This window comes from Mustela erminea, chromosome 4, assembly GCF_009829155.1.
Source record: "Mustela erminea isolate mMusErm1 chromosome 4, mMusErm1.Pri, whole genome shotgun sequence".
In the NCBI taxonomy this organism is placed as follows: Eukaryota; Metazoa; Chordata; class Mammalia; order Carnivora; family Mustelidae; genus Mustela; species Mustela erminea.
Window position 1 is genome coordinate 123,096,532 of NC_045617.1, and position 20,755 is coordinate 123,117,286.

General features: G+C 47.1%; 1 protein-coding gene across 1 annotated transcript in view; it reads right to left on the bottom strand.

Moving 5' to 3' along the window:
* MUC21 (mucin 21, cell surface associated) overlaps positions 1-18,338 on the bottom strand; it is a 39,142-nt gene extending 20,804 nt beyond the window's left edge. Inside the window, exons 1-2 of the mRNA XM_032338070.1 lie at positions 18,310-18,338; positions 6,950-7,092 (exon numbers count right to left, since the gene is read on the bottom strand). The gene's annotated coding sequence lies outside the window, so the exon portion shown is untranslated. The remainder of the gene's footprint in view (positions 1-6,949; positions 7,093-18,309) is intronic.
* Between the last annotated feature and the right edge of the window lie 2,417 nt (positions 18,339-20,755).

Here is a 20,755-nt window from a genome sequence, read left to right on the forward strand (position 1 = left end):
ATGTGATATCCAAGTGACGATGTTATGGGAAAAATAAGCCTGGAAATACAGGACTGGATTTCAGAGCAAAGACAGGCTAGAGATGAGTCTGGAAGTCATCTGCAGTAATAATGGTTCAAGCTGAAGGGGTTCACAGAGAGGGAGGAGGAAGAGAATAGAATGTGCAAGACAACTGTCTCCAAGAGACAGTCATTGGGCGGGATCAGAAGGAGGGCACAACAAACAAATATCAAAGGAAAAAGAAAAAACACCACCCAAAGTCCTTTTGTTCATTCAAACCAGGCCTGTTTCTTTATTTTTATTTTTTTTTGTTTAAATTTAGTTAATTAACATATACTATATTATTAGTTTATTATTTTCCAAGGTAGAAGCCAGTGATTCATCAGTTTTATATAATACCCAGTGCTCATTATATCACGTGCCTTCCTTAATGTTCATCACTCAGTTATCCCATCTCCCACCACTCCCCTCCAGCAACCCTCAGTTTGTTTCCTGTGATTAAGAGTCTCCATCTTGTTTTATTTTTCCCTCTCTTCCACTATGATCCTCTATTTTGTTTCTTAAATTCCACATATGAGTGAGATCATATTTCATTGATTGACTTTCTCTGATTGAGTTACTTCACTCAGCTTAATACACTCTAGTTCCAGCCATGTCATTGCAAATGGCAAGATTTCATTTTTTTGATGGCTGAGTAGTATTCCATTGTGTGTGTGTATATATATATATAAACTATCTTTATCCATTCTTCTGGGGTATCCATTCATCTGGGCTCTTTCCATAATTTGGCTATTGTGGACATTGCCGCTATAAACAGTGGGCGTCAGGTGACCCTTCGGATCACTACATTTGTATCTTTGGGGTAAATACCCAATAGTGCAATTGCTGGGATAGGGTACTCTATTCTCAGCTTTTTGAGGAACCTCCATACTGTTTTCCAGAGTGGTTGCACCAGCTTGCATTCCCACCAACAGTGTAGTAGGTTTCCCCTTTCTTTGTGTGCTCGCCAACACCTGTCATTTCCTGACTTATTGATTTTAGCCATTCTGTCTGGTGTGAGGTGGTATCTCATTGTGGTTTTGATTTGTATTTCCTTGATGCTGAAGGATGTTGAGCATTTTTTCATGTATCTATTGGCCATCTGGATGTCTTCTTTGGAGAAATGTCTGTTCATGTCTTCTGCCCGTTCCTTGACTAGATTATTTGTCCTTTGGGTGTTGAGTTTGCGAAGTGCTTTATAGATTTTAGATACTAGCCCTTTATCTGATACATAATTTGCAAATATCTTGTCCCATTTTGTTGGTTGTCTTTTGGTTTTGTGTGTCCTTTGCTGTGCAAAAACTGTTTATGTTGATGAAGTCCCAATAGTTCATTTTTGCTTTTGTTTCCTTTGCCTTTGGAGACATGTATAGCAAGTAGTTGCTGTGGCTGAGGTCACAGAGGTTGCTGCCTGTGTTCTCCTCTAGGATTTTGATAGATTCCCATCTCACACTTTTTTTAAAAGATTTTATTTATTTATATGACAGACAGAGATCACAAGTAAGCAGAGAGGCAGGCAGAGAGAGAGGAGGAAGCAGGCTCCTATTGAACAGAGAGCCCAATGCAGGGCTCGATCCCAGGACCCTGGGATCATGACCCAAGCCGAAGGCAGAGGCTTTAACCCACTGAGCCACCCTGGTACCCCCCCATCTCACATTTAAAACTTTCATCCATTTTGAGTCTATTTTTATATATGGTGTAAAGAAATGGTCCAGAAACAGACACATAGATAAATGGAACAGAATAGAGAAACCAGAAATGGACCCTCACTCTATGGTCAACTAATCTTGGACAATGCAGGAAAGAATGTCCAGTGGAAAAGAGTCTCTTCAACAAATGATGCTGGGAAAATTGGACAGTCATATACAGAAGAATGAAGCTGGACCATTTCCTTATACCACACACAAAAATAAATCCACGCCTGTTTCTGTCAACTCCACACCTACCCTGCCTGCCTATTCCCTTTTTTTTTTTTTTTGCTTTTGAATTTTTTTAAATTTATTTATTTTCAGCATAACAGTATCATTATTTTTTCACCACACCCAGTGCTCCATGCAATCCGTGCCCTCTATAATACCCTCCACCTGGTACCACGACCTCCCACCCCACTGCCACTTCAAACCCCTCAGATTGTTTTTCAGGCATTCCTTCCTACAGTGGAAATCAAGAGCCTTTATAAGTTATTTGGCATTGCTTTTAATGATTAAGAAGAGAAACTTGAAATTTTGGAGGAGTCTAGGAGAGAAGTCAGGTGAAATGGTTAGGAACATGAGAGCCCAGACTTTACTTCTCTTCTGGCTAATTTCATCCATAATTCCCACTACCCTGGGATCTCTGTGGTCCCTCCACATGTGTCTCTATTCAGGAATTCTGAGAGCTGACCAAAGATTTATATTTAGGCAGCATTTCTGGAAGGGATATTTTCATTTCCCTTGGCTTTACTTAGAGTTGGAGCCTAGCTCTAATCAGGAATTAAGGATGATATAGAAACTAAGATTTTCAAGTTAGATACAAAACATTTATCAAACAGCTATATCCTCCAGGATTCTAAGGGAAAATCAAACCAAAGCTGCTATTCATGTTCCTGCTTACAGCTGAAGGTCGGAGGGGGAGGAGAAGGTGGATTCGCTGCAAGGTGAAGCTGAGGGCCACAGTCGTGGTCACTGGGGGCTAGGGTCAGTACAGACTTTCACAGAACTGGACAAAAAGTTTATTATCTTTCCTTCCAGAAAAAGAATGAGAATATGCAAGTAGTGTCTGGGACAGAGACCCTTGTCTCCTCCTGACTTTTTGTGGCCTTCATGTCCTCTGTGATTGATGGATAATTCATTTACCAAGTCTCAGGACTCTAAAGAGAAGCCACATCAGCATACAGGAGGCAGGCAGTGATTTTTCTCTCCTCATCTTGAAACAATCCATATTGGAAGTTGTTACCTAGAATGCCCGGGTTCTATAGCAGAGGTGGACTGTGAGGGATGAGTTGATGCCTGGAGTCTCACTTGGGACATCAAGTTTCAAAAGCTTGCTAGGGCCAGCGTTATGGGAGGAGTAAATCAGCTGGGTTAAGTTCCATGGTAGTAGGGAGCCAGGGACTAAAGCAGCTGCTCTCTTGCGTTCTAACACTTGCTCCACAACATGACTGGCTCACTTTCCTGTCTCACTTGGCTATTGTTGTGGGCTTTCTAGTTGCTGCTGGGCAGGGTGGTGTGGGGGAGCCATAACTCTGGGCCTTTCCTCTCCAAGGAGGGACACCTCTGGCACAGGGAGGAAGAGAGAACAAGGGGATCAAACCTATCAGAGGAAAGGAGAACCACCCTTGGGGCCAGAAGTCAATAAAAACCCGTTTTCTCTGGGGATGTCTCATTTCTGGAGCTGAGGCCTGTGTAGGAGGCAGAAGGGAGAAAAATGAGGGTGACTGGGTCCCAAGTTATTGAATCTTCTTACCATGCCAGCACTCACTGTCCAGGAGAGGTGTGCTGGGACAGTTAGCTGTGAGAAGAGAACGCCTGGGTGTTGGGAGGGAGGGAGGGTGGAGCACTGTGACCATGAGGCCAGAGAAGGAAACTCAGAAGGTGACAGAGGCTGTCAGGGTAGACCCGGCTCTATGGGGCCAGAAAAACAAAACTCTGGGAAGTCCAAGGGGATGAAACGGAGACCTGGACTCCAGAAGAAAGAGCTGGATGCTTTTTTGAACAAACTTCAATTACACCATGTTCCTTGGGTGGTCCGTCTAACATCCCATCCATCCAGGTCATGCTGCCAAGTTACACTAAGGGACAGAGTAAAGTTGTATTGGGAGAAACACTCTGTTCCTAGGAGCATGTGGGTTTGAACAAGGTACTTCTCTGAGTCTCAGTTTTGCCACCTGTCAAGTGTAATAAGAAAGAACTCATAGAATTATCAGAGCATTGAGGTATGTGATGTGAAAGCAAGCGCAGCGCAAACTTTCGTTGTTGTTTTTAATTTTATTTTTTCATTTTTCCAAGATTCATTGTTTATGCACCACACCCAGTGCTCCATGTAATACGTTTTATTACCAATGGTGTGCGAATAGAAGGAAGCGCTTGGTGTGGGAAGCCCAGGCTAGGAACTGCACCCCTCAGAGAGCTGAGGGCTGTGCTGACTTGAACTGCAGAGGCAAGGTTCAGCTGGAGGCCTTGTGTTGTCCAAGGCAGGCTGCAGGGTGCTGGGGCAGAAGGGGTGACCCCGGGGTGGGGGTGCCAGCTGTGAACCACTGATCTGCTCAATTACTGAGCAAAATCCAAGAACCTCAAGCCAAGTGGAACCTAGAGGGAAGAGGGGAGGGCCACATACTCAGGGACCACAGAATCCCCACTGCTCTAGTCCCTTGTGCCTCACCCCTGATCCTGGCCAGCCTTGCCTGGGCTCACCCCTCTGCCCTTGCACCTAGTGCCCACCTCAGCTCTAGGGCTCTTGGGCACTGATCTCTCCTGGGGGTGTCTGGGTGGGGCATTACATTAAACTTGTGAGGAGGGAGCCATTCCGTCCTTATGGCTCATTATGTAATTTTCTCTAATGAGAGCTTGTCAGAGAATTTCCCTCTAGATTTCAAAGTGAGCCTTAGTAGCAGAGGAGAGAAGTGGGAAAGGAGACAATCAACCTCTTTGCTGAGGCCCACAGTCCCTGGTGAGTTTGGAGAGCCCTCTACTCCCCAATATACACCCTGTGACCCCTAGTGCTCCATTTGGGTGCCTTGTCAGGCTGGATGTTTGGCCCTCTCAGGCATGGGGGTGGGGGTGGGCAGCTGTGTTCTTGCTTGGTTTTGTTTTGTTTTTTAAATTAGGGTCCAAGCTAGAGAAATTCAATGGTTAGAGGCTAGGGATAGGCGGTATCTTCTTTTCTTCTGAGAAAGAATGACACTCCTGTCCCGACAATTGCCACATTCTGAGTTGCCATCTGCCCAGGTGATTAAAAACCTGGCATTCTTGTCCTTTTTTTCCTCAGGCACCCCACCCTCTTCCAGAACCCAGGTGTCCCTGCCTCAAGACTCTTTCCCGGGACCTAGCTCTAGGGTCCCTCTTACATCTGGCATGCCAACAATCTGGGATCCAAGCTACAATTCTGCCTTTAGCAGAGCAGAACTCTGGTGGGAGATTCAGAGAGATCCTGAGACCTGAGGACCACCACCTCCCCCAGTCTGGAGTGGACTGTGGCAGATAACTCAAAAGTGTCTACATTAGGACTACTGTCCATGGTAGATGTCCAGCTTCCTTCAAATGGGAATACCAAAAGTAGCAGATATTGACTGCCTTTTGATTCCAAATGAAGTTCAAGTTGGAAGGCCTATGATAAACTAAATCATATTTCTGCTCAGGAAAGTTTCTGATCCTCCTCTGGTAAGAGAGCCAAGGCTCTGTTTGTTGGTTGGGTGTAGAATGGTTTTAGAGCAGGGCTAATGTCCTAACATAAATTTGGGATGTAGTAGTTGCCCATAAATACTGGGTTTGATTCATTAGAATCCTGTTTAATTCTGTGTAATATTGACTTGTGATAACCCTTAGTGAATTACGTATTTAATTTTAATTTTCCTATATTGATGTCTCAGGTGACAACTATGCCTTATACTTCTTTATAATCCTCAACAGAATTTATAAAATGTGCTTAGAAATACTTGCTTATTAACTAACACATTCTCTCTTGTTTTGTCAACATGCAAATGAGCCCAGCAGGAACTCAGGAATGACTCATCTTAGGAGCAATAGAAATTCAACCTCCTCTTCCATGATCCTCCAAAGAATTCCTGTTCTCTACCCACTCCTGATTAAGGTCATCTGTAAGGTCACAGCCAAAGTCAGAAACACCAGCCAGGACTTCTCCCAACTTCTCCCAACTACCAGTAATTATGATGTTCTTATTTTACAAATATTTTATACTTTATTATAAAAAGACCAATAGATAAGGAGCTATCCATTATCTGTCTTTCCCCCTCTACCAAATCGGTAATAGGCCAAAGGGTTTTAATAAGTTGGAGAGAAAATCCAGATGAGATGTCTACATGGAGGAAAATCAGAATCTGGGGTCAAAGCATGAAGAGAGACAGAATGGGGGCAACAGAGAAGGTGAGTGACTCCTCCAGTAAAAAGCCTGGACTGGCTTTTGGTAGAACAAATAGGAAAGTAAATGATGAGTGGGAAACACCATCAGGGAAGGCCTGATGGGGATGAATAGGTAACACCGTAGGCCAGACAAAAATCCCTCCCTGCATGCCACCTACAACCCAGCAAGCCAAATCAGCAGGATGCCTACTATAGACATTTAGAAAAATGAAAGGATTCAGGAGGATGAGGTAAGAACCATATGAATGAGAGATATTTATTATCTTTTCTCAAATTTTCCTTTTTCCCAGGTGTAGAGATAGTGAAGGAAATATGTCCTCTTTTCTTCTCAGATCCTACTTTTTCATTTTAAAAAGGAGGGAGTCAAGTGTCCTCAGAACTCAAAGACAAGCCTGCTTACATAAAAAGTCTAAGTAATAGATAGAAGTATTATAGATTGGTCCTGAAACCCAACTTACAGTCAGATCTGGGACATTGCCTTCTAAGACCCCCAAACTTCCCTTAGCCAGGCTGCTCCTCCCAAGACTCAGTATGTGTCCAGGATTTGTGCCCACCCCATATGTCCATCAAACATCCTTTCATTTTGAAACCATCATCTTCTAAAAAGAACACATGCTCATATTATTCATTCTTTCTTTTATACCCGCCAGACTCACATCCTTCTTGCTTATCGCATCTTTAGACCAGTTTCAATAAGAACACTGCAGATGAAGGGTTAATGCTGTTAACTGCCAGTACTTTGCCCTTCCTGGAGTCCAGGAAATACGAATTGTGAGTCTAATTCCTCATCTTAGGAAGGGCATGGAAGAGCTGGGCACTTTCTAAACAATCACCGTGGGGAAGCGATCTGGCCTGTGCCAAGAGTCTGCTGCTCCATCAGGTAGACTGGATAGGAATTAGGGCCCCCATCATTCTCTGGGTCACCGTCCTCCTTGTTCTGTATCAGTGCACGCCGTGTTTTTGTCATATAGGAGACCTGTTATTAGGAGAAAGGAAGAATGAGTTTCATCTGCTGTGCCATTTGCTTTCCTCAATACCTATAATCCTTTGACTATTCTTCCTGACCCTAGACCTTTAGCTTCATACTTTCTCAAGATTCCAACCAAACTTTGATCCTTATTCCAGCCCCAGACCCCATGCATTAAGTCCCAGACTTCTCCAACTCCCTCCTCTGTCCAATTTTTCCTATCCTAATATCCTCTATTCTCACATTCCAGATTCTTTCTCCAACCCCCAATTTTTCCCTAGTCTACATCCTTTTTTGGGGGGCGCCTGGGTGGCTCAGAGGGTTAACCCTCTGCTTTCAGCTCAGGTCGTGGTCTCAGGGTTCTGGGATCGAGCCCCGCATTGGGCTCTCTGCTCAGCAGGGAGCTGCTTCCCTCTCTCCCTCTGCCTGCCTTTCTGCCTACTTGTGATCTCACTCCCTCTGTCAAATTAAAAAAAAAAAAAAAATTTTTAAAAAAAAGGCTCTTACATCCTTTTCTTCTTAGCCACAGACTTCTCTCCAATATGACATTGTTCATGCCCCATGCCTCACTATCTTTCCCCATAGTTTCCACCACCACCACCCCTTTATTACCCCTTTATTACCATCCCCCCACCACCACCGAACATGCCTCTTTTTCTAAGCTAATTACTCCCTCTGGTTCAGATCCATAATCTTTTGTCAACTCCCTATCTCATGGGTTCGTTCCCCTGTAGCATCCCTCTTCCTTACCAAAAAGATAAGGCCAAGGAACATGAGGAAGAGAATTACAGCCACCAGGACCACAATAACTATGGCCCATGCAGGGAATGAATCATTCTTGCTCATTCCGCCAGTATGAAGACCTCTGTGTGAGCCATCTTTGTTTTGATATGGATGGCTTTTGTTGTCCGGGGTTTCTGATATAGTGAAACTAAGCTCCATGTGAGATGTGGTGAGTGTAAAAGAACCGATGGGCACCTCATGTGTAATATCCTTTTTATTTGAACCAGAAGAAGTATTATTGACAGTTTGGTCACGTTCTGTAGATTTGGCTGGAGTTCTTGTAATCCTCTCATTGGCTTGGGTGATCTTCTCTGCATGGTCCTTGGTCCCCTCTAGGGCTCCTATGGTCTTCCCCGCATCTTCCATGGAAGTTTCTGGTGCTCTTGTGGTCTTCCCATTGGCTAGGGTGTTTTTCTCTGCACGGTCCTTGGACCCTTCCAGGGCTCCTGTGGTCTTCCTGTTGGCTAGGGTGGTCTTTTGTCCATGGTCCTTGGACCCTTCCAGGGCTCCTGTGGTCTTCCCCACATCTTCTGTGGACCCTTCTGGGGCTCTTATGGTCTTCCTGTTGGCTACGGTGGTCTTCTGCCCATGGCCCTTAGACTTTTCTGGGGCTCCTATGGTCTTCCCCGCATCTTCCGTGGACCCTTCTGGGGTTCTTGTGATCTTCTGATTGGCTAAGGTAGTCTTCTCCCCACGGTCCTTGGACCCTTCTAGGGCTCTTGTGGTCTTCCCCACATCTGTGAGCCCTTCCGGGGCTATTGTGGTCTTCCCGTTGGCTAAGGTAGTCTTCTCCGCATGGTCCTTGGAGCCTTTTATGGCTCCTGTGGTCTTCCCCACGTCTTCCGTGGACCCTTCTGGGGTTCTTGTGATCTTCCCATTGGCTAGCGTGGTCGTCTGTCCACGGTCCTTGGACCCTTCCAGGGCTCCTGTGGTCTTCCCCCCATCTTCTGTGGACCCCTCTGGGGCTCTTGTGGTCTTCCCATAGGCTAGGGTGGTCTTCTCTCCCTGGTCCTTGGACCGTTCTAGGGCTCCTGTGGTCTTCCCTGCATCTTCTGTGGACCTTTCTGGAGCTCTCGTGGTCTTCCCATTGGCTAGGGTGGTCTCCTGTCCACGGTTGTTGGACCCTTCCAGGGCTCCTGTGGTCTTTCCCACATTTTCCGTGGACCATTCTGGGGCTCTTGTGGTCTTCCCACTGGCTAGGGTGGTCTCCGCATGGTCTTTGGACCCTTCTAGGGCTTCCGTGGTCCTCCCCGCATCTTCCGTGGACCTTTCTGGGGTTCCTGTGGTTTCCCCTGCATCTTCCGTAGACCCTTCTGGGGCTCTTGTGGTCTTCGCACTGGCTAGGGTGGTCTCCACATGGTCTTTGGACCCTTCTAGGGTTCCTATGGTCATCCCTTCATCTTCGGTGGACACTTCTGGGGCTCTTGTGATCTTCCCATTGGCTAGTGTGGTCTCCTGTCCATGATTGTTGGACCCTTCTAGGGCTCCTGTGGTCTTACCCCCATCCTCTGTGGACCCCTCTGGGATTCTTGTGGTCTTTTGGTTGGCTAAGGTAGTCTTCTCCCCACGGTCCTTGGACCCTTCTAGGACTCCTGTGGTCTTCCCCACATTTTCCGTGGACCCTTCTGGGGCTCTTGTGGTCTTCCCACTGGCTAGGGTGGTCTCCGCATGGTCTTTGGACCCTTCTAGGGCTCCTGTGGTCTTCCCCGCATCTTCCGTGGACTCTTCTGGGGCTCTTGTGGTCTTCCCACTGGCTAGGGTGGTCTCCGCATGGTCTTTGGACCCTTCTGGGGCTCCTGTGGTCTTCCCCGTATCTTCCGTGGACCCTTCTGGGGCTCTTGTGGTCTTCCCACTGGCTAGGGTGGTCTCCGCATGGTCTTTGGACCCTTCTGGGGCTCCTGTGGTCTTCCCCGCATCTTCCGTGGACCCTTCTGGGGCTCTTGTGGTCTTCCCACTGGCTAGGGTGGTCTCCACATGGTCTTTGGACCCTTCTGGGGCTCCTGTGGTCTTCCCCGCATCTTCCGTGGACACTTCTGGGGCTCTCGTGGTCTTTCCGTTGGCTAGTGTGGTCTCCTGTCCCTGGTTGTTGGACCCTTCCAGGGCTCCTGTGGTCTTCCCCCGATTTTCCGTGGATGCCTCTGAGGTTCTTGTGGTCTTTTGGTTGGCTAAGGTGCTCTTCTTCCCACGGTCCTTGGACCCTTCTAAGACTCCTGTGGTCTTCCCCACATTTTCCGTGGACCCTTCTGGGGCTCTTGTGGTCTTCCCATTGGCTAGAGTGGTCTCCGCATGGTCCTTGGAAACTTCTATGGCTCCTGTGGTCTTCCCCGCATCTTCTGTGGACACTTCTGGGGCTCTTGTGGTCTTCCCACTGGCTAGGGTGGTCTCCGCATGGTCTTTTGACCCTTCTAGGGCTCCTGTGGTCCTCCCCGCATCTTCCGTGGACTGCTCTGGGGCTCTTGTGGTCTTCCCACTGGCTATGGTAGTCCCCGCATGGTCTTTGGATCCTTCTAGGGCTCCTGTGGTCTTCCCCGCATCTTCTGTGGACCCTTCTGGGGCTCTCGTGGTCTTCCCGTTGGCTAGGGTGGTCTCCTGTCCACTGTTGTTGGACCCTTTCAGGGCTCCTGTGGTCTTCCCCGCATCTTCCGTGGACCTTTCTGGGGCTCCTGTGGTTTTCCCTGCATCTTCCGTGGACCCTTGTGGGGCTCTTGTGGTCTTCCCACTGGCTAGGGTGGTCTCCACATGGTCTTTGGACCCTTCTATGGCTCCTGTGGTCTTCCCCACATCTTCCGTGGACTTTTCTGGGGTTCTTGTGGTCTTCCCACTGGCTAGGGTAGTCTCTGCATGGTCTTTGGACCCTTCTAGTGCTCCTGTGGTCTTCCCCACATCTTCCGTGGACTCTTCTGGGGCTCTTCTGGTCTTCCCATTGGCTAGGGTGGTCTCCGCATGGTCTTTGGACCCTTCTAGGGCTCCTGTGGTCTTCCCCGCATCTTTCGTGGACCTTTCTGGGCCTCCTGTGGTTTTCCCTGCATCTTCTGTGGACTCTTCTGGGGCTCTTGTAGTCTTCCCACTGGCTGGGGTGGTCTCCACATGGTCTTTGGATCCTTCTAGGGCTCCTGTGGTCTTCCCCACATCTTCCGTGGACCCTTCTGGGGCCCTTGTGATCTTCCCATTGGCTAGTGTTGTCTCCTGTCCACGGTTGTTGGACCTTTCGAGGGCTCCTGTGGTCTTCCCCCCATCTTCCATGGACCCCTCTGGGCTTCTTGTGGTCTTTTGGTTGGCTAAGGTGGTCTTCTCCCCACGGTCCTTGGACCCTTCTAGGACTCCTGTGGTCTTCCCCACATTTTCCGTGGACCTTTCTGGGGCTCTTGTGGTCATCCCGTTGGCTAGGGTGGGCTTTTCTCCATGGTCCTTAGACCCTTCTAGTACTCCTGTAGTCTTCCCTGTGTCTTCCGTGGATCCTTCTGGGGCTTTTGTGGTCTTCCCATTGGCTAAGGTGTTCTTCTCCCCATGGTCCTTGGACCCTTCTGTGGCTCCTGTGGTCTTCCCCACATCTTCCGTGTACCCTTCTGGGGCTCTTGAGGTCTTCCCACTGGCTAGGGTGGTCTCTGCATGGTCCTTGGAGCCTTCTAGGGCTCCTGTGGTCTTCCCCGCATCTTCTGTGGACCCTTCTGGGGCTCTTGTGATCTTCCCATTGGCTAGTGTGGTCTTCTCTCCATGGTCCTTGGACCCTTCCAGGGCTCCTGTGGTCTTCCCCGTGTCTTCTGTGGACACTTCTGGGGCACTTGTGGTCTTCCCACTGGCTAGGGTGGTCTCCGCATGGTCTTTGGAGCCTTCTAGGGTTCCTGTGGTCTTCTCCGCATCTTCCGTGGACCCTTCTGGGGCTCTTGTGATCTTCCCATTGGATAGAGTGGTCTTCTCTCTACGGTCTCTGGACCCTTCCAGGGCTCCTGTGGTCTTACCCCCATCTTCTGTGGACCCCACTGGGGCTCTTGTGGTTTTCCCATTGGCTAGGGTGGTCTTCACTCCATGGTCCTTGGACCCTTCTAGGGCTCCTGTGGTCTTCCCCCCATCTTCCGTGGTCCCCTCTGCGGTTCTTGTGGTCTTTTGGTTGGCTAAGGTGGTCTTCTCCCCACGGTCCTTGGACCCTTCTAGGACTCCTGTGGTCTTCCCCACATTTTCCGTGGACCTTTCTGGGGCTCTTGTGGTCATCCCGTTGGCTAGGGTGGGCTTTTCTCCACGGTCCTTAGACCCTTCTAGTGCTCCTGTGGTCTTCCCCGTGTTTTCCGTGGACTCTACTGGGGACCTTGTGGTCATCTCATTGGATAGCGTGGTCTTCTCCCCACGGTCCTTGGACCCTTCCAGGGCTCCTTTGGTCTTCCCCACATTTTTCGTGGACCCTTCTGGGGCTCTTGTGGTCTTCCCATTGGGTAGGGTGGTCTCGGCATGGTCTTTGGACCGTTCTAGGGCTCTTGTGGTCTTCCCCGCATCTCTCATGGACCCTTCTGGGGATCTTGTGATCTTCCCATTGGCTAGTGTGGTCTCCTGTCCATGGTTGTTGGACCCTTCTAGGGCCCCTGTGGTCTTCCACGAATCTTCTGTGGACCCTTCTGGGGCTCTTGTGGTCTTTCTCTTGGCTAGGGTGGTCTTCTCCACATGGGTCTTGGACCCTTCCAGGGCTCCTGTGGTCTTCCCCGCATCTTCTGGCGCTCTTGTGGTCTTTCTCTTGGCTAGGGTGGTCTTCTCCACATGGGTCTTGGACCCTTCCAGGGCTCCTGTGGTCTTCCCCACATCAGCTGTGGACCCTGATGGGGCTTTCATGCTCTTCCTGCTCAACGGAGTGCTGCTCTGTCCATGTTTCTTGGTGTTTTCTTGGGTTGTTGTGATGGTCTTATCAGTTGATTTAGTCCCTTCTCCATGTTTTGTAGACTCTACTGGAACTCCTGTGTTCTTCCTATAAAGCAATGTGGTCCCTCTTCCATGTTCCAGTGAGTTTTCTAGTGATCTTGTGATATGTATATGAGCTGATGTGGTCCTATGTCCCCCTTCTCTAAGTGTTGCTAGCACTGGTGTGTTATTCTCAGTGGCTGATGTACTCCTGTTTATGGGTTCTGTAGTCTTCATCTCAGTCTTGCCTGCGGGAACTGTAGTTCTGGAACTAGGAGATGTTTTGTGATCCTCAGCTCTTTTTGACCTTTCTGGGATTTTTTTACTCTCAGATGATACCTTTGTGGTTGTTTTGCTTTGGCCTGAGAAGGAATGAGGTATTTCATTGCTCTCTGGACTGACCAAGTTGTGGACAGGACTTATGATCTTGTGTGAAGCAGTGCTTTTACTGTTTAAAGTAATGTTGATGTTTCTTGAAGGTGTTACAGTTTTATGTTGGTTTCCTGTACCCATTTTCTGTATGTTGGGCTTATGGCAAGCTGTTTTGTTCCTGGGTGCTGGGACTGGATCTTTTGTACCAGACAGTCCTTTATGTGTGTTAGTAGAGTCAGTAGTGTTAACAGAGCGTACATTCTGGACATTTGGGTCTTTTCCTTGATTGCTGGGGTTTTTCCCAGAAGTAGGATGAACTATATGATCATTTGTAGAGTTTTGGGAGTTACCTGTAGGTTTATAAATTGGTTTGAAATTGTGTGTAGTATTGCAATGACGTTTTAGCTTATGGGTTTCTGTAGATTTACTGATGTTTAGAAGGCTGTGGCCTGAATGAAGAGAAGTATGATCAGAGGGTGTACTATAAACAAGGCCTGAAGTAGAAGGGATCAAATGATCAGGTGCTGGGGATTCATCAGTTTTCTGAAATCTTTGAATAGCACCTGTGAAGGAAGAGAGGCAAATAAGAAACTTCCATTATGTTCTTCTTTGCTTCTCTGTCCACTTCTGTCTCTAGGGATCCCTTTATTATCCTAGATATATCTCCCCAGCCAGTATTCACAGAATGCTATGATATATAATTCCCACTCTCTCCTTTAGTCTCTGGACCTTTGTTCAGGTTATGCCTTCAGCAAGAATGTCATCGCCCCTCTTTTCCTCATCTACTCTTCAGTTCTCAGCTTCAGACCTTGCTGGCTTTATAACATCTTTCCAGATCCTTCCAAACAGATAAGATCTAGCTTCATCTTAGTGCTCCAAAAATTATTTGTTAATACCCTTTCCTTCTACATTCAACTTGACATTAGTTATTTGTGTGCCTGTCAATTTCTACCTCTTACCCTGCCCATCAAGTCATAAGATTTTGAGATCAGATATCGATTGGAACTTGTTTACAAATGCTCCTTTAGAGTTTATATACTTATGGAGTGCAGTTCCATTTCCATGACAGAATTGAGAGGAAAGGGAACAAATATCAGAATCTCCATTTTTCCATAACATTCAAGCTCCATCTCAAATGTAACTATGTGAGAGACTGAGGTAAGATTTCTGGCAGAACTTCCCACAGGGATTAATAAGTAGACACAGATGATGAATGAAAGGTACGAAGAGGAATAGAGGGTGGATAGAGGAGGGAGATGAGAAACTTTCATTTTGGTGTTCAAATTTGGTCTGGATGCAGACAAGTAGATGAGATGACTCAATCCTTATGGTTCCCCACTACTCCCTCACCCCTTCACACACTGGAAGTCATCTGGGATAGATGAAGGTCTCCTTCCTTAAAGAAAAGGGTATCTGGTTGGGGTCCTGAGAGGAGTGAATGAGGCAGCTGAATTCTGAAAGGGACTGACCATGTTTAAGGACAGGGTGTGAGAGAATAAACCTCTATCAATGAGCAGATATGGGCCTTAATTACATGGAAAACCAACTAATAGGGATAGAGGGGATGTCTCTGATACCTAGCTAGATCATCAAAGAGTGAGAGTTAGTGTTGTTACATAACTGAGATTTCCAGTCTCTGTTAACTCAAGGCGGCAACCAGAACCTGGACCCATTCCCAATCATAGAAAAGCACAGTCCACCACCTCCCTGCTCTGAGAGTAGAGGGCTGGGGAACTCTTTGAAAGAAATTGTGTGGGAAAAGAAGGGGGTGAGGATACTAGAGAAGCCCAAGTCTCTGAAGGGATTAGAGGTTAGGGAGCGAAAGGAGGGCTGAATTTTCAGACCCTCACTCCATTATGTTAGTTCCATTATTTGATTCCCTCAGCAGCAATCCCAATGATAGCTGCTGTTCACTGGCCACATTCTCTAGGCCAGGAGCTCAGGTGGTTGCCTCATAGACATCTCTTTCTGTATTTTCTTCTAGGATGACTGATCTCATAGCCCCCCCAAAAGGTGCCTTAGAAAGCTGTCAGCCTATCTTACAGCCAAGAAACTTAAGTTTCCAGTTTCAACCTGGAGGAATGGTGACTTGCACACAATCTCACAGCAATGGCCATGGCCAGCCTTTCTTGCACACGTACTGTGAGACAGGCGGGTCTTATGAATGAGGACATCTATTAGCTCATTTACTTCTCACAACAGCCCTTTGAAGTTGAGAACTATTCACTCTTCTCTCCTTTTTACAGATAAGAAAACAAGGTTCGGAGAGGTTAAGTAATCTCCCCCAAGGACACTCCCCAAGTAAGAAGTTGAGCCAGAGTTTGAACATACATTCTGGGTTCCCAGGCCCAGGCTCCTACTTGTTAAGACTACATTACACAAACTATAGGTCAGTCCAGCTGTTGGGAAAGAAAGAACACTGGCATTTGTGGAAACCCTAAAGAATGCTGTCTCTACATTTGTTTATTTAATCTTCACCACAAACCTGTGAGACAAGTATATGATCTTACTATTTTATAGGTAAGGAAAGGAAGTTCAAAGAGATTAAATAATTGGCAAAGTCAGGCTTCTCACTATACCCCAGATGGTTTTTTTTTTAATTTTTAATTTTTGTTAGAGAGAGAATTGGGGGGCAGAGGAAGAAAGAGAATATGAGTCAGACTCCACACTCAGCACAGGGCTTGACACAGGGCTCAATCTCACAACCCTGCAATCATGACCTGAGCTGAAATCAAGAGTCAGAAACTTAACTGATTGAGCCACCCAGGAATCCCTATGCCAGATGCTTTTAAATGTGATATGGGCTGAATAAATATACAGAGTGAAGAAATGAGCAGCAGCAGCACAGTGGAAAATTCCACTGGCCTTAAAGAATCAGAGGACAGGATCAGAATTCAGGCTTTGTCCCTCACCAGCTTTGCATCCTTGCTTAGGTCACTTAAATGTTCAGAAGCTCCACATTCTCAACTATAAATAACAATGATGTCAACTGCAAAAGCTTGAGCATAAAAGATTTTTTAAAAGAGTTTGTTGAATCCAAATTGTAGTCTTTGAAACAGTCTCATACTTTGCCCTGTTCTCCTGGTAGTAAGCGGAGTCTGAGAGTGGCCTTCTGCAGTCACTGCTGTCTCTCCTGACCAACCTACTCCATATACCTCTGAGGCCTGCCCTGACCACCTCTTCCGAAGGGCAGCCTGCATTCCTGGGCCACTTCCCCTTTCTGTGTTTTATCAACATGACACTCATTATTCTCTAGTATATAATGAGTACTTCCCAACTTCCCACAATGGCAGGGATTTTTTTTGTTGTTGTTTTATTCATTATTAGGTCCCTAGCCTAGAGGAAGCACTTTATACATATTTGTTGAATGGGTGATCAACAGAATATTTTAAGACTGATGAAAACTCTTCAGGAACAGTGCCAACAATCTTTGCTTATGCACATTAAGTAAAAAAGCAAACATAGCCGTGACCTTCAAAGGTTGGAAAACCAAAGCGTAATTTCTGTCATGTGAAATAATTGAGCCCCTGAGATGTATGGGTTTTGTTTTTTTTTAGATTTTATTAATTTATTTGAGAGAGAGTGAGAGACAGCACAAGCAGAGGGAGAGGGAGAAGCAGGCTTACCACTGAGCAGGGAGTGCAATATGGGGCTCAATCCCAGGACCCTGAGATCATGACCAGAGCCAAAGGTACACCCTTAACCAACTGAGGTCCCCTGAGCCCCTGAGATGTTAAAAGAAGTCTTCAGCACACCAGTTCTGGGATACTGGCTGTCATTTAACCCCAAGAGCCACATAATAACTAGACTCAGATAACTACATCTTAGAATCCCAGATCTACATCACCAAATTGTGGAGCCCTCAATGGTAAAATCTGGAGTCAAACTCAAGAATTCCTTGGTTCTGAGTTCACCCACGAGGCAAGTCAGTGACTCACACCACGCCCTTTCACCAGCCATGAGATGACCATCTCTTCTCCCCAGTAAATCTACCATTGGTAGCAGTTTTATTTCCCTAGGAACTTATCACCATGAGATATTTATTTCCCTGACTACAATAATGGCCTGAAAGTAAATTTTTTGGTCACTGATAGGCAAAGAGGAAATTCTGGCCTTAGCACAAGGCACTGGAGGTGGATGCTCAGCCTGGATTAAAGAATGAAAACAAATCCCACAACATCAAAACTATGTGTAGTTCCAAAGGTTTGTTCAATCTGTTTCATTTTCTTATTTGAAAAGAAGATAGACATCCTGCTAGGTGACTCATGACGCAGGGTCGCTGTCAGAGCAGCCTCACCCAAAAGAGCGTATCTGGTGTTTCTTGGTGTCCTGCCCCTAGGAAATGACTTACTCCATTTGTAGTAATATGGGTAAATGCTTGAAATGTCTATAAAACATAAGCTCGATCTGTGACCTAAAACTGAGAGTAAAAAGACTAAAGAGAAATATACTGAAATGGTTGCCTAGGTAGGTAACTGGGGAGTATTAGGAGAGATTTTATTTTTCTTTCTCATTTTTTCAATTTTCCAGTTTCTATAATGAGCATATATTATTTCTGTCATATAAATTAAATCAAATAACATTTATTATAGGAAAACATCCTTTTTAGATTCTCTCCATGACCCCAGCCCCACTTGTGCTGCCCTAATTTAATCTAGTTTCTGCACCTCTGGTTCTATGGCTACATGACACAGACTCTTAGTTTCCAAGATCCAGTTATCTGAGCCTGGGTATTGACTAGACCTGTGGATAAATGATGGGGGACAAGGGCTAGAACTGTGGGCTAAAGATCTTCATCCTCCCCGGTCATCACTCTTCCCTCTCTACCCTAGCTTTACTCCCTGCTGGACAGAGGCATGTGCCCAGCCAGATCCATATTTCAGCTCCAACCTTACCCCACCCCAAACTTATCCCAGTCTCAAGCCCTCCCCACCTGTCATCCACTTGTTCTTCTCTACAGGATCTGAGTGTCCACTTCCCTGGCCCTTCCCTCAGCCTTCCCCTCCATGCCACCCAGGCAGGTTCTAATGGCCATCTCCCCAGACAACACACACAGAGCCCAGAGTATTCTGTTCTAGAATTTGGATCTCAAGTCTGCCCTGCACCTCTCTGTGTCCTAGAGCAAATCTCCCTCAAAAGCCAATGTGTATGGAGTTGATTCATGACTCATGCCCTTTTGCTCTGTACCTACAAATTCCTCTTCCTGGGCAGCCGTGCAACAGAAGGTGGTAGAAAGCAGCAGGTGGGAGAGCAGTCTTTATAGTTGAGTTGGACAGGAAGACAGAGAAGAGACTGGAAATTGGGAGGCCGAGGAGGGCCCTGATGCCTCTGTCCCCAGACCCTCAATGTAGACAGAAGGACATCAAGTCAGGGCACAAATAGAATGCACTGCTGAGACCTAGCAGAGGCAGCTTGAAGATTCCTCAACCCCTTCCCTTACCATCTACCATACACTTGATCCCCTCACCCCCAGCCCTTCTGGGCCCAACATGACCTGACCTCAGGGAAGAAGAAACTTCCTCCAGTATCACCCTCAGCCAAACACTATTAGGAGGAGAAGCTTCTACCCGTCCTGCCCCAAATACTGTCTGGAGCATCCAGACTCACAACTTTCTGGGCTCTGGTTTATGATCATTAACATCATTGCCATGGATAACCCTATCCAGTACACAGAGAGTCCTTCCAAATCTACTTGTGTATGTCTGCCTTATGAAGACCCTCCTTCAAATCAGCCAGGTCCCCTCCAAACTGCCTTTGTGTTTGGCCTCTCTATGTCCTGGGGTCAGTCACAGAGCTCTTTCTTAACTAAGTGAACTAATTTGGTGATTTCACTTTAACTTATGGTTCTGTTTTGCTCATTAAACTTTTCCATATACATTTTCCTACCGAATCCTGGGATATTTCCCAACTATAACATGGAAAGACAAAAACATACGCATACCTTATCAAGTTGTTATAAGGATTAAACAAGTAAAAGTGGATGAAGTGTGTACACCAGTACCTAGCACATAGTAAGTGCTCAGTAAGCATCCTCTATTGGTATCAGCCAGATGTGGGGAAGTCTAGACTAGATAAATGGGCCACACTCCAGAGTAGAACTGAAGTCAGCATAAAACAGGGCTTTTGGAAGAGAAATGCACCCCATGTCTCCATAGGGAAGCAGGCAATGTGGAGTGTCAGAATCCCTGTTTGCTACCCTCTAGCTGCATGACTTTGGACAAGTCCCTTTACCTCTCTGGGTCACACTCTTCTCACTATAAAGTAGGATATTATTAACCACCTTAGGGGATGTGAGGAGATAAAATGAGATGAAGTACTGTGAGCACCTGTAAGTTCCTTGCACAGAGCAGATGCTCAGCAAATGTCAGGTCCCATCTGCTGTCCCAGCCTGTACGGTGTCTTTATATAAACTGGAAGAAGCCCCCCTCTGGTTGATGCAGCCTTGCAGGCTGTGTCTTGAGAAGTAAAGCACAGGATGGATTTCATCTCCTACGTGCCCATTAGCCAACAAACTTGAGCAGTGAACATTCTAGGCAACTTTTGCAACAAACCTGTACCCACACCCTTTCCCCTTCCACACACATCTACCTGCTATCCATTTCTTTGATTTGTCATTCAACCCTGAAAGTGTTAAGAAACAATCCCTCTCTGTCTTTTGTCTCCCTGTGTTATGGTGACCCCTGTGCCTGTGAGGGCATCTTACCTGCCTCCCAAGAAGCTAGAAGGATGAGGAGGCAGCACTGGAGGCCAAAGGTGGAGCGGATGCAGTGGACTGGCTGGGCCATGTCAGAGTAGGACAGCTGCTTGGAGCCATGCACTGGGGTCTCTTCAGCTTATATGGGTCCATAATTGACGTCATGGGGGCTGGGGCCCCTCAGGCCTAAACCTTAAACAAATGGAACCACCCCACCCCACAGGGGTGCCCTGATAACGGGAGACCGCAGCTGCTGCGTCATGGAACCAGGCCCTGGGTATCTGCCGAATGGGTGGGATCTGAGAAAAGGAACACAGAGGGGGCAGACTCCTGACCCAGCCCCAGCAGAGGGAGTGGGGACTGGGTGGGGTGGCTTCCAGGACTCTGGGGAGGTAGGGAGCAAATGACCAAACTCTGGAAGGACTGAACTCTGATGGGTGGAGTGGAGAGAGAGATGATTGGGTCGTCAGGTATGGGAAGAGATCTAAATTCTGGTTCTTCTCCAGCTTCACATTTGCCTTCCTGCCTCTCTCGCGTCAGCCCTGCTTTCCACACCCCTTACTCACACATGGTCACTCTTTTTGCCCTGGGTGGAGCGTCCATGCATATCAGGTGAAAGAGCAAAGAGGAAAACCCTCACATGGCCCACCATGGCAGAGACAGGTGCTTCCAGATGTCCAGAGATGACACAAGATGCAGAGACAATGGGGGCAGTGATAGGGGCAAGTGACAAGATAGATAGAGAAGCCCAGAACCTGACCTCACACACCTCACCAGGGATGCAGAATACAGAGGCTGAGTTTATCTTTGGTGGGGATACTTGGTATACAGGGGCTCTGCCTTCAGCCCATACCTCCCCTCCTCTCCCATATCAGCCCAGCAACCATCTCTTTGCCTCCAAGCCCCCCTCATAGAGATGCAGACTTCTCATTTCTAGGA